The following is a 24,249-nucleotide window of genomic DNA, read 5'->3' as shown; positions in this document are numbered from 1 at the left end:
TGTTTGGTAAAGAATGCCCCAATAAAAATTGAAATTTGATGAAATGTGGTGGTGTAATGGGTGTATTTTCGAGTTTCCGGCGAGGGTAGGGGATGGCGCTCCGAGCAGTTTACCGGCTATTAAATGGCAGGGGTTTGGTTGGAATAGGTGGGGAAGGTGGTGGGGGAGTAGCGCCGGTGAAGGGAGCAGCGGGGAGGTTGCAGTCGCGATGCGCAATTTTCCGGCAACGAGATGGAGCGGCTAAACCGAAGCTGCTGACGGTTGCTGGAGGGGTGCGCTGGCCGGCGGAAGAAGCTGGGTGGAGGCGGAAGACGGGCGCGGTGGCTTTTGTCGGTCGTAGAAGGAATGGTGGGGTAATGGTTGTTCGTTGCAGACGGAAGGCACAAGGAGGGGAAAGGGTTTGTTCGACGGGTTAGGGGTAGTAAGGCTGGGTTAGAATTTTTGGTCGAATCCGGTTCAAATAGTGGGTATGGGGCGGGTATCCGGGTGAGTTTTGCAATTTAGGGCAAATAAGGTGGCCGCGCAATAAATAAAGTGATTTACTCTTGGCCGCGCAAACGTCTTGCGCGGGTGGGTATTGGCCACGCGCAACAATCAGTTTGCACCCCTTGTTTGTGTAATTTGGAACTCGGGACCTGCGCGGCTGGGGCTGGTCGCGCAAAGACTGCACGGGTACCCGCGCAAAAGTCAAATTTTTGGAAATTTTCAAACTTCACCAAAATCACTGGAAGGCTTCTATATTCTTATTTTTATGCCAACTTCAAGTGTAGAAACACCCAAAACTTCAAACGGACATTATTTATTTACATTGCATTTATTTAACGTCTTTGCCAAGACATAGTTCCGCTTCCATCAACTTTCATAATTTGGGATTTCCAATGTTATGTTGTCGAATTCTCCCATATCAAAGCCTTCATAAAATGGTTTCAAGCGGTGCCCATTCACTTTGAATATTTGATTTGTTTCCAAACTCTTAATTTCAACCGCACCATGATCAAACACTTTTATGACAATAAAAGGTCCGTGCCATCGAGATCGCAACTTTCCCGGGAATAGCTTTAAGCGTGAATGATAAAGAAGAACTTTTTGGCCCGGAATAAAGTGTTTTCGAGTGATGTTCTTGTCATGAAACGCTTTTGTCTTATCTTTGTAGATGCTTGCGTTTTCGTAAGACTCGTTTCTCAACTCCTCGATTTCTTGAAGTTGCATTTTTCGGTGCTTTCCACTTTCTTCAAGATTGAAATTGCACTTTTTAACCGCCCAATATGCCTTGTGTTCCAATTCCACCGGTAAGTGACAAGATTTCCCATAGACAAGGCGGAATGGAGACATACCAATTGGAGTTTTGTAGGCGGTCTGATACGCCCATAAAGCATCTTCTAACTTTAAGCTCCAATCTTTTCGGGTAGTGTTGACGGTCTTTTCAAGAATTTGTTTGACTTCTCTGTTTGACACTTCGGCTTGGCCATTTGTTTGTGGATGATAAGCGGTTGATATCTGGTGTGTGACACCATATCTCTTTGTCATTGCTTCCATCATTTTATTGCAAAAATGGGTGCATCTATCACTCACCAAGGCTCTCGGTACACCATATCTTGCGAAAATGTTTGACTTCAAGAAGTCAATTACAGTTTTTGAATCATCATGTCGTGTAGCCTTTGCTTCAACCCACTTTGAAATGTAATCAACCGCCAAGAGTATGTAAGTATAACCAAACGAAACGGGGAAGGGACCCATGAAGTCGATTCCCCACACATCAAAGATTTCACAAATAAGGATAGAGCTTTGAATCATCTCATGCCTCATGGATATGGTACCCGTTCTTTGACATCTATCACAACTCTTGCAAAATATATAGGTATCTCTTGACATTGTTGGCCAATAGAGTCCGCATTCAAGCACCTTTCGCATGGTTTTGTTTTGACCAAAATGTTCTCCGCATGCATATTCATGGAAAAACTTCAAAATTGACTCGACCTCATTTTGATGAACACACCTCCGTATTAGTTGATCCGGACAATGTTTCCAAAGATAAGGGCCGTCCCATACGTAGTATTTGGAATCACTCTTCAACCTGGCCTTTTGGTGCTTGGTAAAGGCGTGAGGAATTTCTTTATTAACCAAGTAATTCACAATATCCGCATACCATGGAATGGAATTTGAGATATGGAAGAGGTGCTCATCCGGGAATTCATCAAGGATAGGAGAAGAAGAATCGCCAACATTCAACCGACTTAAGTGATCCGCAACTAGGTTTTCGGCACCACTTTTATCCTTTATCTCAAGATCGAATTCTTGTAAAAGAAGAATCCAACGAATCAACCGTGGTTTGGCATTTTCTTGGTCATGAGATACTTTAATGCGGCATGGTCGGAATATACAATTACTTTTGTCCTAAGAAGGTATTGCCGGAATTTTTCCAAGGCGAATACAATGGCTAAAAGTTCCTTCTCGGTGGTGGAATAGTTGGCTTGAGCATTATCCAATGTTTTAGAAGCATAGTAGATGACATGTGATGCTTTGCCCTCTTTTTGACCTAAGACCGCTCCAATAGCAAAATTGCTTGTGTCACACATTATTTCAAATGGAAGCTCCCAATTTGGAGGTTGGATTATTGGTGCGGAAGTGAGCAAGTCTTTAAGTTTGTCAAAGGCTTCTTGGCATGCAACATTGAAGTCAAAATCGATATCTTTTTGAAGAAGAAGGCACATTGGTCGCGTAATCTTGGAGAAATCTTTGATGAATCTTCTATAGAATCCCGCATGGCCCAAGAAAGATCTCACTTCTCTAACACATGTTGGGTAAGGAAGGGTTTGGATAACATCAATTTTGGCTTTATCAACTTCAATGCCCTTTTTGGAGACGATGTGTCCCAAAATGATTCCTTGATTAACCATGAAGTGACATTTCTCAAAGTTTAACACCAACTTTTTCTCTATGCACCTTTTCAAAATCTTCTTAAGGTTACCCAAACATTCATCAAACGAATTGCCATACACGGTGAAATCATCCATGAAGACTTCAATTATATTTTCAACATACTCGGAGAAGATACTCACCATGCATCTTTGGAATGTGGCGGGAGCATTGCATAATCCAAATGGCATCCGCTTGTAAGCAAATGTGCCAAAGGGGCATGTAAAAGTCGTTTTGTCTTGATCTTCGGGGGCAACGAATATTTGGTGAAAATCCGAGTATCCATCAAGGCAACAATAATGCGATTTGCCCGCCAATCGCTCGAGCATTTGATCAATGAAAGGAAGAGGGAAGTGATCTTTCCACGTGCTTGAATTCAACTTTCTATAATCAATGCATACCCTCCATCCATTTTGAACTCGAGTGGGTACCATGACGCCTTTGTTATTCTCAACAACCGTGATTCCCGTTTTCTTGGGAACCAATTGCACCGGACTAACCCATTTGGAGTCGGAAATTGGGTAAATCATATCCGCATCAAGTAGCTTGATTATCTCCTTTTTGATAACTTCCATCATGGGAGGGTTTAATCGTCTTTGGGCTTCCCTCCTAGGCTTGCAATCATCTTCCATGAGTATCTTGTGAGTGCATACATTAGGTGTGACAACCCAAAGTTTATTCCGTTACATTACCCCATTACCGTTAACGGAATATTCCACTGTATAAAGGTTCCGTTAATAAGAGGTCGTTAAATAAATAAATGTTTTATTTATTTATGTTTTTATGTCGTTATAGTCGTAATAAGGTAAATGAAAACACTTAAATTACATTTCCAAAGTAATTTAGAAAAAGTTAGTTTTTATTATTACGACCACTAAATCGGGTGCGACCAAAAGCCCCGTATAATGACAGTATCGGGTAGAATCCCACTGAGCTCCAACTCCCACCCATATATAAGGGGGAGTAAACTCCATTTGAGCTCTTTCCACCCTCTCTCTCTATACTCTCTCTATAGACTCGTTTTCGCCCCGAATTCGCAACCAAACGCTTCCAAATTGTAAGTCCGCTTACCCTAGCTTGTTCTAAACATTACTAGCTGTAGTTATACCCCAAAAATGTCCAAGAAGGCAAGGAGTAAGGAGTTTACGGCCCAAGAACACTCTAGGGCTGTAAACCCCTAAAATGATGCCAAACTTGCCTTTAAACTCACCCTTAAGCTTGGAAACTAATTGGGGATCTAGCCTAGGAGTGTTTAAACATCAAAACATAAAGTTTTAGGGCATAAAAGAGAGTTTACGGCCCAAGCACATGCTTAGTCCATAAACCCCTCTAAACCATGTCAAAAAGCCCCAAAAACACTCCCAAACCACCCATAGGCTTAAGACATAAAATTGTTGGATTAGTGTCTAAGCCCGTAACCATATTTGGTAAGTACTTGACCCGGTTGTGCATGGTCCTTTTGGGTTGCCTTCACCAAAGCAACTTGACTGGAGAAATTAAATAGAGAGAGAGGTTATTGTGATTTATTAATATGTTATAAGAATAATATATTAAAGGAAAAATCATATTTATTTAATTAATATTGGTCAATAATTAATTAGGAATTAATTTTGTGATCAAGTGTAATTAATTAAACTAGAGGGGCTGAATTGTAATTATAAGATAGTTGCAAGATAGGGCAATATTTATCCTTGTTAAAGGATGGACGAATTCAAGGATAAGGATATCCTTAAAATCGTCCAAGGATAAGTAGATAAGGGTTTTTCAAGGCTTATCTTGTGGTTGCTTGGTGGGCAAGCAACTGGATAAGGATAAGGACTGAAACCCTAATCTAAACCCTATATAAAGACCCCTAGGCCTTTAGAATTTGTGTACATGCTCCTAAGAGGTCCCAAGGACGAATTCCATCTCCTCCCTCCTCTATCTTAGTGTACATGCTCCTAAGAGGTCCCAAGGACGAATTCCATCTCCTCCCTCCTCTATCTTAAGCCTCTCCAATTGCTTGTGGTGTTTGTGAGCCATTAGAGGCACTACACTTGTGGTGCTTGCTTTCAAGACTTGGGATTTGAAGATTTAAGTTGTTATTGCAATATAACAACAAGAGGTATGTAATCCAATCTTGTATGTTGATTTCGAAAATAGCAATGCACATTAGGGTTTTATTCTTGTGTTCATAATGTTGTGTATCTAATAGTGAAAACATAGATCCAAACTAGGGTTGCATGCACACTTAGGATTGTTTGTATAAAACCCGTCAGTGGTATCAGAGCCTTTGGTTAACTTGTTTTCAATTAGTTTTATTCAATTGTATGAACTTGACAAATTAGGGTTTATAGCCAATAAACCCTAGGAGGCCATAGATTTTGAGATTAGGGTTTCCTAACCCTAATTTGCGAAAATCTTGAAAGGGTTTTTGAATCCTTTTCTTTCAATCCAAGATTTCGAAATCTAGGGTTTGCAAACCCTTAGATTTCGAGATTTGCCTCCTTCCCCAAGATAAGATCCTAAATTTTAGGGTTTTGGATAATCCCACATCTTGTAATTATCCTTTAATAGTTAAATATGGTAATTAAAGATAATGAATTATCCCATCCCTATTTTTGAAATTTATAGAGGGATTTTAGGGATTAGGATAACTTAAATGTTTAAATGGTAATTATATTTTAGATTTAGATAATCCCTTATGATTTGATAATTTAAATTAATAGTTTAATTTAAGATAATTATTAAATCAAGAGTTTTAATAATTAAAATTTTAAGTGACATTAAATTTCGAAATTTTTAATTGAAGATTAAAACCCTAGTATTTTTGAAATATTTAAAATACACCCTACACTATTATATTATTACAAGCTTAATAAATATATATGTGTATAATTAAAATGCTAGTCTTACCATTAGTAGGCCTCATTCACGAAGCCGGTCTATAAGGTGGGTATAAGGTTGCAGCCTATAAAATGGCGCTTAATGGGTGTACACTCACACCCACCGCTTGCTTGATCGGTGGAGAGTCGTTAGCCGAACGGGTAGGATAGGGCAACCTCATTCTCTCATTAAAAGTATAATAAGAAATACAAAGTAACTACATGTTTTCTAAAATTTCCCAATCTTAGTTACTTTAGGAAAAGTGAATTTGATGCAATCCCATGAAATTACACTTTGCACCTTGCTAAGAAGTTAGTGGAGCGTGCGTGGTTTACCGGCACACTAATTGGTTCTAAGCGAAGGTGGCAAAGGGTGATTCGTTGTTTATCATAGTTCGATGGAGCGTGTGTGGTTTACCGGCACATCGAATAGGTGATCGTTACAACGAAGGCACCATGTGAATTTGCATGGTAATTCACACCCACTTTGTGATCCTCGGTATCCCAGTCACAAATGAGAGGGGCATATCGAGATTTAAACATGCCATTGAAAAGTTTCAATGAATCTCATCCGAACCTAGGAATTCTCAATACATTTAGAACTTAGAGTTAGGTTTTTCATGATGGAGAATTAGTGAATCGTCATTCACTTACCTTCAAATTATTTGCATTTAGATTACGGCATCCCTTTTCTAAGATGTAAATATTGTTGTTGGATCCTAGCCCTAATTTTTCTAATTGGGTGATAATTAGGGATTCATATTCTAATCCATCTTTGTCCTTTCTATTTGTAGATGTCAAAGACAAACAACGCTGCTGATAGTTCTTTCACATTGATGAGCCTTTGTCAAAAGGTCACTTTCGATGGGACGAACTTTAGCGAATGGATAAGATACATTCGCACGATCGCTCGCTATGAGGACAAGGAGTATGTCCTTGATGAAAAGCTCGAGAAGATCAATCCAGAAATCGCTACTTCGGCTGAAATGAGTGCTTTTGAGACTCATGAACGTGATGCAACGAAGGTTCACTGCATCATGATAGCCACAATGAACTCCGAATTCCAAAAGTCCTATGAGGACATGTATCCATACGAGATGCACCAAGACTTATTGGAGAGATACCACCAAAAAGCGAGACAAGAGCGTTATGAGATTTTCACTAACATGATTTCCGCTAAGATGGGTCATGGAGAGTCTCTTACCGTGCACCTGCAAAAGATGCAAAGGTATGTCGATCGTCTTCGCAAGTTGAATGTTGACTTTGGGGAAGACTTGGCGATCGACATGGTGCTTCACTCTTTGCCTCCGATGTACAATCAATTTAGGATGACCTACCACATGAACAAAGAAGAGGTCACCCTAAGCAAACTCCAAGGTCTCTTGAGGGTCGCTGAGAGCAACTTCAAGGACAAGTCTGTTGCACCAACTTCCAATCCACCCGCTGCTCCTGTCTTGGCTATTAGTCAAGGAAAGGGAAAGAAGAGGAAGGCTTCGTCTAAAAAATATCGCAAGGTGAAAGCCCGAGATGGTGCCTCTTCTAGTGGGACCAAATTTGATCCCGCTAAGCCCTGCCCTAACCGTAAGGAGGCAGAGTGCCACCACTGCCACAAGATAGGACATTGGAAGAGAAGCTGCCCAGAGTACCTGCAAGCCATCAAAGAAGGAAAGATCAAGCCATCTTTCGCAGGTATATACACAATTAAATCTAACTATTCTAGTCATGCTATTTCTTGGGTTCTTGATACCGGTTGTGGTTACCACATTTGTTCTAATGTGCAGGGACTAAGAAGAAGTAGGGATGTGGAGCAAGGAAGAATCAATCTAATCATGGGGAACATAAGATCGTCGCCTGTGACCAAGATTGGAGTGTATTCTTTAGTGCTTAGGAATAATTTATGTTTAGATTTGAACAATTGTTGCTATTCGCCAGAAATGGCTAGAAACATCATTTCATTTCATGGTTTATATAGACAAGGTTTTAGATTTTCTTTTAATAATGAGAATGGTTCTATTTTGGCTTATCTGAATGGTGTCTTTTACTTTGAAGCTATACCATGTAATGGAATTTATGAAACTGTTATGATTGTTGATAACTTAGGAAATGATGTTTTGAACATAGATTCTTCCACTAGTATGGATAAAGCATCCTTGTGGCATTGTCGTCTTGGACATGTTAACAAGAAACGCATAGCCCAACTCCAAAAGGATGGAGTGTTGGAGTCATTCGACCTTAGGGAAGATGACACGTGCGAGTCTTGTTTGCTTGGAAAGATGACTAAGTCACCCTTCGCTGGTACGTGCAAAAGGGGTGAAGGTTTATTGGACCTAATACATACCGATGTATGTGGACCGTTTAGATCAACCACGAAGGATGGGAACCGCTTCTACGTGAGTTTTACCGATGACTATAGTAGATATGGGTATATCTATTTAATCAAGCAAAAGTCAGAAACTTTTGAAAAGTTCAAAGAGTTTAAGAATGAAGTGGAGAATCAATTGGGCAGGAAGATCAAGATGCTTCGATCCGATCGAGGAGGAGAGTACCTAAGTCTTGAATTCCACGAATATCTCAAGGAGTGTGGAATAGTTTCGCAATTGACGCCACCTAGGAAACCACAATTGAATGGTGTGGCAGAAAGGCGTAATCGAACCTTATTGGATATGGTTCGCTCTATGATGAGTCGTGCTTCACCATCAATCTCTTTTTGGGGGTATGCCTTAGAGACTGCCGCCCATATCCTTAACCGAGTCCCTACTAAGAAGGTTGCCAAAACACCTCACGAGATGTGGACGGGGAAAGCTCCTTCGTTGGCACATATCAAGGTTTGGGGTTGCGAGACGAGACACTCACGACAAACTTGAACCTCGAAGTGAGCGATGTACTTTCATCGGCTACCCACAGAAATCCTTTGGATATCTCTTCTATAGACCGGAGGACAATGTTGTCTTTGTTGCGAGGAGAGGAGTTTTCCGAGAGCGAGAACTCATAGGCCAAGAGGACAGTGGGAGGAAAATCGAGCTTGAAGAGATTCAAGAGTCGATAGATGAAGGAACCTCTACCGCTGGCACTCAACCCGAGGAGGAAACTCCGGTTGAACCAATTGACGAGTCCTTACCTCTTAGACGTTCCGATAGAGTTAGAGTTCAACCCCAGTTTTATGGTTTTCATATTACTACCGAAGGGGACACGTATATTAGTGATGGTACACTAGTAAATCTTGATGAACCTAATAGCTATAAGGAAGCCATGGCAAGCCCGAAGTCTGCGAAATGGAAAGAGGCGATGGATAGCGAGATCCAATCCATGTATGATAACCAAGTTTGGAATTTGGTTGATCATGTGCCCGGACGTAAGACCGTTGGGTGTAAGTGGATCTTCAAGAAGAAGACTGACGTGGATGGAAAGGTACACACATATAAAGCGCGATTGGTTGCGAAGGGCTTTACTCAAACTCCCGGAGTTGACTATGATGAGACCTTCTCACCAGTTGCGAAGATAAAGTCGATTAGGGTAATGCTAGCTATTGCCGCATTTCATGATTATGAGATTTGGCAAATGGATGTCAAGACAGCTTTCCTTAATGGAAAGTTGGCTGAGGATGTTTACATGGCTCAGCCAGAAGGGTTTGTGGATCCGAAGCATCCAAATAGAGTGTGTAAGCTTGAGAAGTCCATTTATGGACTTAAGCAAGCATCTCGCAGATGGAATCTCTGCTTCGATGAGAAAGTCAAAGAGTTTGGATTTGTACGAAGCGTAGATGAGTCGTGTGTATATGTCAAAGACAGTGGGAGTATAGTAAGCTTTCTAGTTTTATATGTCGATGACATATTACTCATAGGAAACGACATCCCGACTTTGCAGGAGGTTAAGTCCTGGCTCGGGAAGTGCTTCTCTATGAAGGACCTCAGAGAAGCTTCTTACATTTTGGGAATAAGGATAGTAAGAGAAAGAAGTAAGAGACTAATTGGACTTAGTCAGAACACTTACTTAGAGAAAGTACTAAAACGTTTTAGTATGGAAAACTCGAAGAAGGGAGAATTACCGATACAAAGCAATGCCAAATTGAGTAAGACTCAAAGTCCGAGTACCGAAGCTGAGATAGCTGAAATGAGTCGAGTTCCATACGCTTCTGCAGTTGGCTCAATCATGTACGCTATGACTTGTACTCGCCCTGATGTAGCCTTTGCTTTTAGTATGGTTAGTAGATATCAAGGGAACCCTGGTAGAGCACATTGGATTGCTGTGAAGAATATCCTTAAGTACCTTCGGAGGACGAAGGAATGGTTTTTAGTCCTCGGAGGGAGTGATGACTTGAAGGTGCGAGGGTACAGTGACGCCAGCTTCCAAACCGATAGGAACAACTATCGTTCGCAATCGGGCTGGGTCTTTACCCTAAATGGAGGAGCAATGACTTGGAAGAGTTCCAAAAAGGAAACAGTAGCTGATTCAACGTGAGAATCAGAGTACATTGCAGCGAGCGAAGCGTCAAAGGAGGAAATATGGCTGAAGAACTTCATTGATAACCTTGGAGTTGTACCTGCCATAAAGGAGCCCATGGAGATTTTCTGTGATAATGAAGGAACGGTTGCCTTGACCAAGGAACCGAGGGATCATGGTAGATCTCGACATATCGACAGAAAATATCACTTCATCAGACATCGTGTAGAAGAAGGACAACTTGTAGTGAAGAGGATATCATCAGAAGATAACCCAGCATATCCGCTTACGAAGGGACTGAGTAGGGTTAAGCACTTGCAGCATGCTAGGAGTATTGGCCTGAAGGATGGTATTAGCATAGATTAGATAGTTTTAGAAATGTGTAATAGATAAATGTAATTGACATTTGATGATTAAATAAAGGAGTTTTATTTATAAGTAAAGCTACTGTCATATGTTAATTGTTTAACTATTGTTTCAATTTTTGCATGTTTTGACTTCCAGAATAATTGAGTTTATTAGGAATAATCGAATTATTCAAATTGTCCACAATCGTTCATGTGTTGGAAGTAGATATGAATGAAGATTGTCATGAATTGGTGCGTAGATTGTCTAAATGGTATTAGACATAGCAAAGGGTTGCTGCGACGTTCATGAGTGCTTATGAACTGGTTTTGAGCATTGGAATAAACCCGCGCTTGCTGGAATCACCGTATGGAATATGATATATAAGAGGTGATCGCAAGACGATAATATCATATAGTCTTAAAACCTAGATATATGGTTTATTATTTGCTAATTGATTGTACATTGATAATGCGAAAACGCATTGGTAACTCAATGTTATAAAACGCATTGTTGTGTATAGTTGATTATTGAATAAGTAAATGCATATAAGTCGAAGTTTATCTGTAAATTTTATCCTAAGAGGGTAGAAGAGATATCTCGGCCGCTCGATGATTTGATTTGACTTATGTGCCGGGCCCGGTCAGAACTAAATTGATGTGTTCGATTAAGTTCTATGTCAAATAAATCGGAGATCGAGAAACTTAAATGCTTGACTAATCATTCCATAGAATTGTCAGCATGATATCTAACAGAGGACTGTACGATCCCTTATCTAGAGGACAGGTTACTGATAAGATCAGAGTTTGACATCGTCTTTGAGAGCTACGATTGCTAATCGGGTTGCACGTTACATTTGTGGTTACTAGACTTATCCAAGTGGGAGACTGTTGGATTAGTGTCTAAGCCCGTAACCATATTTGGTAAGTACTTGACCCGGTTGTGCATGGTCCTTTTGGGTTGCCTTCACCAAAGCAACTTGATTGGAGAAATTAAATAGAGAGAGGTTATTGTGATTTATTAATATGTTATAAGAATAATGTATTAAAGGAAAAATCATATTTATTTAATTAATATTGGTCAATAATTAATTAGGAATTAATTTTGTGATCAAGTGTAATTAATTAAACTAAAGGGGTTGAATTGTAATTATAAGATAGTTGCAAGATAGGGCAATATTTATCCTTGTTAAAGGATGGACGAATTCAAGGATAAGGATATCCTTAAAATCGTCCAAGGATAAGTAGGTAAGGGGTTTTCAAGGCTTATCTTGTGGTTGCTTGGTGGGCAAGCAACTGGATAAGGATAAGGACTGAAACCCTAATCTAAACCCTATATAAAGACCCCTAGGCCTTTAGAATTCGTGTACATGCTCCTAAGAGGTCCCAAGGACGAATTCCATCTCCTCCCTCCTCTATCTTAAGCCTCTCCAATTGCTTGTGGTGTTTGTGAGCCATTAGAGGCACTACACTTGTGGTGCTTGCTTTCAAGACTTGGGATTTGAAGATTTAAGTTGTTATTGCAATATAACAACAAGAGGTATGTAATCCAATCTTGTATGTTGATTTCGAAAATAGCAATGCACATTAGGGTTTTATTCTTGTGTTCATAATGTTGTGTATCTAATAGTGAAAACATAGATCCAAACTAGGGTTGCATGCACACTTAGGATTGTTTGTATAAAACCCGTCAAAAATAAGGACATGCTATTTAAGGTTTGGAACATTTAAACACAAGGAAATATGGTGTAATATGGAGTTTATGGCCCAAGCAAGTGCCTAGGCCGTAAACTCCCCATAACATGCCCAAATGTTAGTTTTCACTCCCCCAAATGGCCTTAGATATTTACCATAAAAAGCTAGGATTGAAACAAGGGCTTAAACTCAAAGAATGGAGGGTGTATGAGAGTTCACGGCCAAGCCATAGAGCTTACGGCCGTAAAATCCCAAAGGTTGGTCATTTGGACCATAAACTCTAAAGGAATGCACCCTTGAAACCCCAAACACCCCTATAGCCTTGAATAAATTACTAGAAGTGATCTAAGGGCTTGAAACTTCACAAAACTCAAGGAATGAGAGTTTACGGCCGTAAACTCCCTTAGGAGTTGTCCCTAGGCCGTAAACTCCAATATGATGCCCTTAGAAGCCTTAAACACACTCATGCCTTTTTGGAAATGTACTTAGAATAATTCCATGAGCAAGTAGAAGCCTTAAAACACCCTAGAACCCATCAGCATGAGTTTACGGCCATAAAATCATGGTGAGTAGTCCCTGGGCCGTAAACATGGTGTTAGGGGTTTACTCTTGGAGAGTAAACTCCATTCCCTAGCCATACACACCCTTAGACGCTACCCGGGACACCCAAACACTTATCTAAAGTGTTTTTCCGCTCCTTTGAGTGCGTATACTTGTTTAATTGGTATATAATATACTAATTGTATGTGAACATATGTTATCATATGTTAAATAGGTCATTGTGTGTGTTCATGTCCTTACGTGACACCGAACGCCCAAACGGCACCTTCGTCGGACCTACTTACACCAGGTGAGTTCATACCCCTGAATGAACCGTTTAAATGTTTTAACATGTTTTATAGGGGGAATACAAGTTAAACATGCCAGTTATCATATCAATCACATGTGATTGATAACCCGCATGCACAAGATTTTACCACTGTACACTGTTTTACCGAGTACGACACTATAAATGGCTTTCACTTGTTCAAGTTCTTACTTTTATTGCTTTACCAAAGTTCCATTTTCAAACTGATTTATGAAAGATTGCCAAAGATTTCTAAAGGTTTTCACACTTATTTTACCAAAGAATACAAATGCGATTTTCTTGAGTATAAAGGTTTTTCCAAGGTTTTTGATGTATACTTTTACTTGTTAGTTATTGCTGCTTCACTTATACTTATTTTTAAACTCCTACTCGATAACGCTTTCACTTTGTGATGCGTTTATACTTGGTATTGTCTCTATTTCGCTTATACTTGTAGTTGCTTATACTTGATAGACGCTCTTACTTCACTTATCGTCGTTTCCACTTCGTGATACACTTACACTTGGTACACTTACACTTCACGATTCGATTATCCCACTCTGTACGCTTATACTTCACGACTCGGATGTTCCACTGTACGCTTATACTTCACGACTCGGATGTTCCACTGTACACTTATACTTCACTATATGTTACCACTTGATACACACTCAAGCGTAGTTAGATGTATGTTTGTGCTTGTATAGATACATATAAATAATGATTGAAGGACTTAGGAAGGCTTGTCCGCCCTATTTCCTTTTCTTCGTTGAGATGTGGTCTGGTGGGATCGGATGTCCATCCGAAGGTCGTTTGATTCATTAGTTATATATTATGTACACAAGCATAGACATACGGGTCTTCTTCAGTCAATTCAGTTAAGAGTCTCTACCTCTAGGTCAACACTTACATTAGAAACCCACTACCCACTGTTTGGAAGTCATTACCCACTATTTGGGATGCATCTTCGGGACACGGCCTTCTCCGTCGTCTAGTTGGTAACCAGAATCTCCTATAGGGAGAGCGGAAGTTGTGTGTATCGATCTATACGGGATTGACACCCCCGCACCCTGACTGCTAGCTACAGTCCACGACTCACCAAGCCAAGGGGTGATAAATGTCACATTATATAGACGCTCGTAGGGCGTCTGGTACTCTAGTGTCGGTTAGTATGGTTACGAGTATCCCGGGTTACCTTATAATTCATGGCCTTAAGGTAACAGTATTCACCGACAATTTACACTGTATGCTGGTAACTCATTTTCAGAGTCACTCTGTTTTGACCTTGCAAGACGTATCTTTCGTTTGATACTGTCTGCGGTCTGTATTCTCTGTTTTGACCTTGCAAGATGTATCTTTCATTTGATACTGTCTGCGGTCTGTAATCACTGTTTTAGACCTTACCAGTTGTACTTTTCATTTGGTACCTTCTGGGGTCTGTGTCCTCTTTTGTTAGATTGAACCAGACGTGTCGTTCGTTCGATACCCTCCTGGAGTCTACGATTTCTCTTGCCTTAGTCAGCAGTCCTCACTGCTGAGGCATATGTTATTTCCCTGACTTCTCTTGCTTTCATTAATAATCAAATTCAATATTTTGATAATGATAGCGATTAAGGGAAAACTACTTTTACCACATAACTCTGTCCAGTCTTGGTAGAAGGCTGCTTTTATTAAAGAAAATATAGGATTTTCTAAAAAGAACTCTAATACACTGAAATATCTTAAACTACTTCATTATAAGGTTATTTGAATAAAATGTCACTAAATGCTTATGAACTCACCAGCATTTGTAAAAATGATGATACTCGCTTTTCAAATAATTTGTACTCTCAGGTTAGCATTAGACAGGTACATCCCCGGAGCAGTTGATGAAGATAGCTTAGTGTCATGCCGTACTTACTTATATTTACTTGTATTACTTTGATGTATTGATGTAACCATGTAAAACTATTACTATTAATGCAATGTTTTATTGTACTTTGACTACTATAATGCATGTGTTGTGATACTTGACATGACGTCATCCACCCCAGAACGTTTCCGCCGTTCCGGTTTTTGGGTATGACATTAGGACTCATCCCCTTGATGTCAGCTATGGTCCACCCCATGGCCTCTTTATGCTCTTTCAAGACTTCAATCAATTGATTTTCTTCAAAGTCTTTCAATTGAGAAGAGATAATCACCGGTAAAGTCCCATCTTGACCTAGATAAGCATATTTCAAATGGCTAGGTAAAGCTTTCAATTCAAGTGTGGGTGGTTGGATTATGGAAGGTGGCATCTTGATTGGAGAAAGAGATAAGGCAACTTAAGAAACATCCCTCTTTGTGGAATTAGTAATTTCTAAAGCCTTCACAATATTTTCGACTTCGGAGTCCAATGTATACATATCCAAGGTATTCTTCAAACTTTCACCTTCAAGACTCATGTCAAGCACCATCTTCAAAAGATCCTCATTTGATAACTCGAATAATTGTTGGGTGATTGGCTCAATCACATCAACTCGATACAATGGAGATATATTGCTAGGATATCTCATTGCTTCGAAGATGTTGAAGTGAATGGTCTCTCCATCAAACTCCATGGTGATCTTCCCATTGTGGACATCAATAATCGTGTGAGCGGTATTCATGAAGGGTCTTCCAAGGAGAATCATAGATGACTTGGAAGGAGTCTTTTCTTCAAGGTCAATGACATAGAAATCCGCGGGAAATACTAGTTGATTAACTTGAACGAGTACATCCTCCAACATGCCTCTTGGAAATACACTTGACTTCACTACTAGAAAAAAGGCCTTTTACGACGCGCAGAATACGACGCTCATTGATCTATGTTACGCAAAGGAGAGTGACATTAGAAAAATGTCATCTCTTCAAAAAAAATTCAAGGATAGAAGACACGCATTATTGTGCGCCCTTAAATTAGTGTCTAAAAAAACACGGAGAGCACCTATAATAAAATGCGCGTCGTCTAAGGATGTCGCTTTATATTTTTTAATGGAACGCGCGTTCCATCCTTTAATAGTGGGGGAAAGGGGGAAATGAAATTCTGAAAAAATTAAAAACCCCGCCATGCTCTCCTCTACCTTCTTTCAATCGTTCTTCTCTCTCTCTCTCTGTCTCTCAATCAAATACCAAAAATCGACTATTGTTGGAACTAGGGTTCCGGTTCTTAGTGAAATCGAAGGTTTTTTGGTCACTAGGCCATGAAATTGATCAAAGGGGTACAGTTTTTGGAACCATGACTATTGTTGGAACTAGGGTTTCAGTTCAAAAACCCTTCATCTACTTCCCTCGATCTTCAGTTCCTCAAGTACTTTCTCAGCCTCTCAATCAATAGAAGAGCTGTATCACAACTACAAATTTAGAGTGATTTCCATATCAAGTAGAACAGTAGCTCCATTAAAGTCAAGGTCTCGAAACTCCATGGTCAATCACCATCAACATTCTACTTCTTTATTTGTTCCAGAGGTTTGTCTTCCTTTATTACGAGTTTTATAACCTTTTTAATCAAACTCGATTAGCCCTCGATACCTAATGTTATCTTTTGCGTTGTTGCTTCTGCTCTGTTCTTCTTGAAACCTCCCCACACTCTCATGTCGAAACATAATTTATGATATCGAGTTGGAAATCAATAGAAATGGCTATGAAGGTCGGTTGGGTTGGACGATTCTCTGGAGGACGAGAGAGATTTGGACATGGCAGATCATAGGGCTACAGAGATTGAGCTTGATACCATGGAGGGTTTTGCGTCAAGGGAAAAGCTCCACCATCATCTCAACGACCAAGGTTGGTTAGGGTTTCTGTTTTTTTTTTTTTTTTCTGTTTTATTTCCATTCCTTCACCATCACCAATGTTACTTTGTGCTTCATCTGATGTACGATTACCTTCTCCTTGTTATGGTGGCAATACTCCTATGGGTTGCTCTGATTCTCCATGGGATAATTTTGCCCCTTCTCTTGTTCTAGTTAGGGCAATAATAAGAGTATGATGTTAGAGATGGAGTACAACTATGAGAGTATAAAGGTTGTTTGAGTATAAAATCCCATATCGACTCTCTCTGTTCATGGATAGCTTGAAGTTTATACATCTTTTGTATATTCTCTAAAATCTTGCAGCTAATTTATTTTTCTTATTTTAAACCAAGGATTTGAATGGATAGATGGTTTCATTTTTTTAATTCAAAAATTGGAACTCTTATACTCTGTAATATTTTTTTTTCAGCTGATTTGATACAAGAAATTGACAGCAAACTACCTGCTGTACAGCTTGCTTTTGAGCTCACTCACAAGATCTTTGGTTCTTGTCCACCTATGGAAAGTTTTGATCCAGCCAAGATGCTCACAGTAAGATTTTATTTAACTATAACATTGATGCAATTTTCCCTTTTTCCTATTCCTAAAATGAACTGATGGTATAGTAATTAGGACTATGGGAAGCTTCAAACACTTGATATAACGGTTGCATGCAGGAAATCATCATGTTCTCCTGTTTGCTCGCAAATCCCATTTTGGCTCTGTTTTTTTAATCAAGTGCTGTTAAAAAAAATATATTTTATAAAATGAAAATGCACTTGAAAAATGAAAATGTTTGATGCTTTCAAGAAAAGATACAAACATGTTTGATGCCTTTTGTCTTTGCCTTTTCTCCTCGTGAAACCAGGGGCTTACATGTACACACTTCAACTATTCAACACACACTCACATACGTATTTTTATATGTATTTCAACACGTCTTCCCGTTCACACCCTCCAACTGTTTGATTTAATGTCCCAGTGAGTTTTTATTTTCTATCACTTTTATTATTGCTTCTCTCTCTCTCTCTCTCTCTCTCTCTCTCTCTCTCTCTCTTTCTCTCAGAAGAAAAAGAAGGGGAGACTCAATTCAGTGTTTTGAATTGAGAAGAAAGAAGAAGATCAATATCTGGATCAAGATGGGTTTTTGTTTCAGTGTTAGATTGAAAATTGAAAGTTCACGTTGTTATAACTTTTATATTTTTGTGATGAATTTTTATATGTTTGTCTAGAAGAACTTATACTTCTCATTTCATTTTCTTATCGATAATTTGTGGATGCATTGTGTAAATATAAAAATAGAACATAATAAAGTTGAATTTCTTCACATTTTTATATTTTTGTGATGTGTCCAGCTGCATAAAATTAAGCAGTATAGAGAGTAATATGGTCTTTTTGATTAAAAAAAGGGTGTTATGATCTTATTGATGTGTTTAAACTTCAACAGGTAAAGTTACATCTACATCAGTACCTCCAAGCTCTTGGACTCCTAGAAGTCAAACAGAAATCTTACAATTGGGAAATTTAAAGCCTTTTAGCTTCAATGTACTTAAATTGGCTACAAGAAATTTCCGACTCGATAATGTTCTTGGAGAAGGTGGATCTGGGTCGGTTTTCAAAGGATGGATCGATGAACAATCTGTTAAGAGATTAAATCATGCGATCTTTAAGGTCTTCAAGAATGGCTCGCATGTTCTTATGCATAAGACAAATTCATTCTCGAATCTTCTTTATTTAAATCAATGAATTACAACTCATAATTTATTTTTTTGATCATGTTGCAGGCAAAATTAATTATTTAGGGATGTTAAATCATCTCCCCCTGGAGACACGATATTGAACTTTGGATCAAAGACATCAATACCGTGAACAACCCTGTAGAGCCCAGCCCTGGGAGAATGAAAGGTGAATGGCTCTCATATTATACCACATTATTCTTCTTGAAATGAAATTTATAAACAAAATAAGATGATGTGGATTTATTGACATCTAGCAGACCATAAAAACTTAGGACACTTACGTTCCTGCAATTTCTTGGTATGTGCTGGTGATGATAAAATTTGCATTGTTCATGGCTAGGTCAGTAGGAAATTGACAGTGATACTTTTCATCAAATTTCTTCCAATACAAGTCTGAATCTGGGTACTTTGTTTTCTCAACACATTGTGATAATTTGAAGGGTTATTATTATTATTATTATTATTGTTATTATTGTTATTATTATTATTATTATTATTATTATTATTATTATTATTATTATTATTATTATTATTATTATTATTTATGTTTCTTACCTGAGTTACTGCCATTTTGTAAGACAACAAAGAGGCAACAAGGTTTCCATCACTGTAATTTCAAATTATAAGATCAGGAGTATCATGTAACGCGGGTGACCCCTAGCAACCATAACCTGCATTTCTCCTCTGAAATCACTTGACTCGTCCTTATTTGCAAATCTCTATTCTTGGCAACAACAGTTGGCTTCTTCATATCATGCTTCCGAAATTACCCTTGCATAATCCTTGGCAGCTAGTAATAACTTAACATTTAGTACTTTGACCTGAAAATTTAAATAGAATTTGTGAGCGGGATGAATATAAAGAAATTTTGAAAATTAAAGGGCTTTATACTTGAAGTAATTGTGAACTAAACGCCCAACTTCAAATCATCAAAATTATTTATAAGATGATCACAGCCTGTTGGTATACGAGTTTTTTCAACTTGTTTTTGTCCTCTCCGTAGGCTCCTTTTTATACTTTTTTAAACTTTTTTTTTTATCAAAAACTTTCCTAACATATTATTTATTTTTACGTGAAGGAGTTTGGATTGGGAATTGTTACTTAAACTATCAATGAAAATAATGAAGCTTCAAGTTTCCTTTTAAGGTTTTGTATTACATTTTTTTAGGTTTGTGTTATTATATACAAATTGTTCTACTCAATAAACAAGATGTTTGCCAAAAAGAAAGATAAACATTTGGGAAGGTCTATGGAAGCTCAAAACAGGCTGATCAGGCTGTTGTAAGTCCCCTGTATTTTACAGTTCCTTTGATAGATTCATTCATATAAATCAAACAAAAGCCCTTTGTTACATTGTTTATGATTTGCAGCTGACAGAAGCATTTGGGAAGTTCTATGGAAACTCAAAAAAAGGAACCAGCAATGATAAATCTCATGGTGGTGTTCATGAGAACTGCATCAAGTATATTTCACCATTCTTACTTTTTTTTTTCTAATTTAATTTATTATTCTTAATGTTAATGTTGTGAAGGCATAATGACATATATATAGGTTCCACTTCAAGTTTTGGTTCGAAGACAAATAGCTCAGTTGTTGGATCATTGTCTTCAATGTGTTAGACTTGTATACAATGAATTAGTAAAGGTATTATCTTTTTTTCTTTTTCTTTTTCTTTTTTTATAATTCAGAATAAATAAATATTTGGGAAATATTTCAGATCACCCATAGTTGTCTAGTGCATGAACTACAATAGTTTCCTGTTCTTAAGATGCACATTAATGACATTGCTGGGAGTTTTTTGTTTGAAGGTCTTCAACCTTCACAAACAATGATTGGACACTTACTAGAAATGGAGGTATTAGACCAAAGTACTTCAATTGCGATTTTTATACATACATGTTCCTGTTTATTAAACCAAAGTATTTATGGTGTCAGGTTACTTCAATAAAAACTTGTAGTTGGTATTCACCATTGACTATTGATTGACTTACTTTTTTCTGTTTGATGCAGAGTCAATTGGTAGGGAAATTGTTAATTTTTCAAAGTAAAACAAAGGGTTGATTGAACGAGAGAAAAGAAAACACCAACACTCCATGGCTAATAAGAATAAAAAAGATAAAGATATGAGGAAAAAAGGTAAAACAAACTCGTATGTATGAATATGATTTGTATGGTAATTAAATTTATAGTGTATGTATGTTTTGGTTTGCATGCAGTCTTTGTTTGGCAGCTTGGACAAACTTTGTAGCACCTTATCGTCCATGCCACTCTTGGTAAAACAAATTTATAGTGTACTTCTTCCAATTCATGTTAGTAATTTCTCATTATGATGTGTTGTTTCTTGTGCATTTTTATTTTTAGGAGGTATTTTACTTTCTTTAATATTTAAAGTTACAGGACATGAGTATCGGCACATCATGGAACATTTAGGTTAGTTGTTGTTTTTCCTCTTGGTGATCCATCAATGAAGTGGCCAACATCATGTAATAACATTTTAGGGGAAGATGTATGTATATGTTTTTTTTAATGAATAATGTAATCATATGTATGAATATAAAATATAGTTTGTTATTTGTATGACAAAAAATTTTATGCAACGGATAGTATTTTTTATATATGGTATTTTATTTTCTTGTTACGAGACATTAAATGCAAATTTAATTTAAAAATTAATAAATATATAAATATATTTTTTTAGAACATTTAAAATTATGATACGCAAAAATGTGTGTCATCTTCATTTATGACATGGCCTTTCTTGACAGGGGCTTCCTTGATACGCATTGCGTGTCATAAACACGCGCGTCGTAAGGTTACGACACGCAAATGCATGTCGTCTTCATTTATGACAGGGCCTTCCTTGATACGCATTGCGTGTCATAACCGCGCGTCGTAAATGCGCGTCATAAATGAGCGTCGTAAATGCGCGTCGTCTATAGATGACGCGCAAAAGCGCGTCGTCTCTCTTTATGACAGGGCCTTCCTTGACGCGCATTTTCGCGTCGTCTGAGCGTTTTACGACGCGCAATGAGCGTCGTAAAAGGCCTTTTTTCTAGTAGTGCTTGTCCGCTAATTGAATAATGACTCCGGTTTCTTCCAAAGGTCCAACATTGAGAGATTGAAAAACCGATTATGGCATGACATTGATTGAGGCTCTAAGGTCTAGCATGGCACTTTCAACATGTAAATCACCAATGGTACAAGGTATAGCAAACATTCCCGGGTCTTTGCATTTGGGTGGAAGCTTCTTTTGGATGACCGCGGATACATTTGCATTTACTTGAATCTTCTCATTTGTCTTGAATTTTCTCTTGTTGGTGCACAAATCCTTAAGAAATTTGGCGTAACGTGGGATTTGCTTAATGGCATCCAATAGTGAAATGTTGAGTTGAACCTTGCGGAAAGTCTCAAGAAACGCTTTCTCTTCTTCTTGTTTCTTTGAGGAAGCCAAATGGGATGGAAAAGGTGGTGGTATGACCAATGGTTTGATGGATTTGTTGGAAGGATCGGGTTTATCAACATTTGGCACAACCGGTTCCTTTGGAGGAACTACAACTTTTGGAGGTTCCACAATGATCACTTCATCTTCGTCTTCTATTGAAACTCTTTTAGGTTGACTTTCTCCAAGTGTTTTCCCACTTCGCAAGGTGATGGCACTCACATTTGGGTTCTTCTCGGTTTGTGATGGAAGTTTACCCTTTTGTTCTATCTTGTTGAGAGCGGTTGCCAAGTCTCCAATTTGTGCTTTAATGTTGGAGAAAGTATTCTTGGTTTCTTGTTGAAATTGGGTTTGACTTTGAGCAAGAGAAGTGACAAGTTCTTGAAGGCTCATTTGATGGGTACCACTTGATTGGCCTTGTTGTGGAGGTTGTTGATAATTTGGAGGGTTATAAGAATTTTGTGGATATGGAGGTTTTTGGGATTGGTATTGTGGATGTTGGGGTCTCATCAAAAGATTTGATGGATTTTGCTTTGGTGGATAAGGGTTGTTTTGGTTATTTCTCCAATTTGGGTTGAAATTGTTTTGAAATCCCGTGGGTCTTGGTTGACCTTGATATCCGCCCATTGCATTCACATCTTCCGGTTCACTTCCAAGTGTGGGACACTTATCCGTATAATGGCCCGTCATTGCACAAATACCACATACCATCAATTGTTGACCACTCCCCACCACCATTTGACTTAACACATTAGTCATATCCAAGAGCTTTGATTCCAAGTGTTGAGTGTTGCTAACTTCACCAACCACTTGTGGAGAATTTCTCTTCATTTCATTTCGAGTCCCAAAATTCCTTTGATTTTGAGAAATGGTACCAAAAAGTAATCGGATCTCGTGAGGGGTTTTGTTGAAGATGTCACCACCACTTGAAGCATCAATCATCCTCCGATCTTTTTCATTCATACCCTCATAAAATTTTTGAAGAAGTAGTTGTTCGAGTATATTGTGTTGAGGACAACTTGTACACAAATTGTTGAAGCGCTCCCAAAAATCATGAAATGTTTCATTTTCCCCTTGACGAATCCCCAAAATGTCACTTCTTTGACTTGAAATGCGTGAGGTGGGATAGAATTTGCTATTGAAGGCCTTGAGTAACTCTTCCCATGTGTGAATTGATCCCGGTGGTAAGTTGAATAACCATTCTCTAGCTTTGTCTTCCAAGGTGAGCGGGAATGCGGTTAACTTGAAATCATCCAATGTCACATTGTCGGGCAACATGCTAACACATATCATATGAAAGGATTTCAAATGCTTTTGAGGGTCTTCTCTATCCAAACCATGGAACTTGGTAAGTTGATGGATGAAACTTGACTTCAATTCAATCCCTCGGCGGTTTGCGGGATAAACAATAGCAAGAGGTGTGTGAGTAACATCCGTTTCCATCATTTGTCTAAGTGTCAACTCTTGAGGGGGATTGGGTGGATTGGGGTTATTGGGATATTGTTTCAAGTAATTGGGTGGTTGTTGGTAAGGTGGGTATGGGTATTGTTGGGGATTGTAGATTGGTGGTGGATAAGGTTGGTAGTTAGGGTATTGGTTGTAAGGAGGTTGTTGTTGTGGGTACATTGGGGTTTGGTACATTGGAGGGTGTTGGTAATTGGGTTGATTTGGGTAATGTACTTGTTGAACTTGAAAATCATTGTTTTGAGGTTGGCTGTTTTGGTGGAAGTGTTGGTTTTGTAGTTGTGGTGGTGGTTGATAATTGGGTTGGTTTTGAGGAGGGGCTTGATTCCAAGGTGGCATATCAATGAGAGGTTCTTGTGGATGTTGTCTTGGTTGATGGGGTGGGGTATTGGCATCTTGATTGATTGGGTTTGGGTTGGGATTGTGAGGTGGAGTGTGATTCATGGCTATGTGGTTTTCAAACGGAATGTCTTCAAAGGAATGGCCAACAATTGGAGAACTCGGTTCGGTGTCGGTATCACTTGAAGTATGAACTTGATCTTCTATGTTGATTAGTGGAGAAGAGGAAGAAGCTTGAACAAGTTGTTGTTGCTTTGCTTGTTTGGCTAACTTTTTCAACATTTTTGCTTCTCTTTCAATTTCCGGATTGTAGAGTAGTTCACCGGTTCTTGTAGACCTAGGCATAAACAATCAAATAACAATAACCAATT

At 38.6% G+C, this 24,249-nt stretch overlaps 1 pseudogene; it reads right to left on the bottom strand.

The window, feature by feature from the left end:
- Positions 1 to 852: 852 nt before the first annotated feature.
- Positions 853 to 23,038, bottom strand: LOC145098111 (uncharacterized; annotated as a pseudogene).
- Positions 23,039 to 24,249: the final 1,211 nt, after the last annotated feature.

The sequence above is a fragment of the Lactuca serriola genome, chromosome 4, assembly GCF_051521515.1.
Source record: "Lactuca serriola cultivar US96UC23 chromosome 4, Lser_US96UC23_V15, whole genome shotgun sequence".
Lineage (NCBI taxonomy): Eukaryota > Viridiplantae > Streptophyta > Magnoliopsida > Asterales > Asteraceae > Lactuca > Lactuca serriola.
Note: the sequence above shows the minus strand (reverse complement) of the source record. Positions and strands in the feature narration are given on the sequence as shown.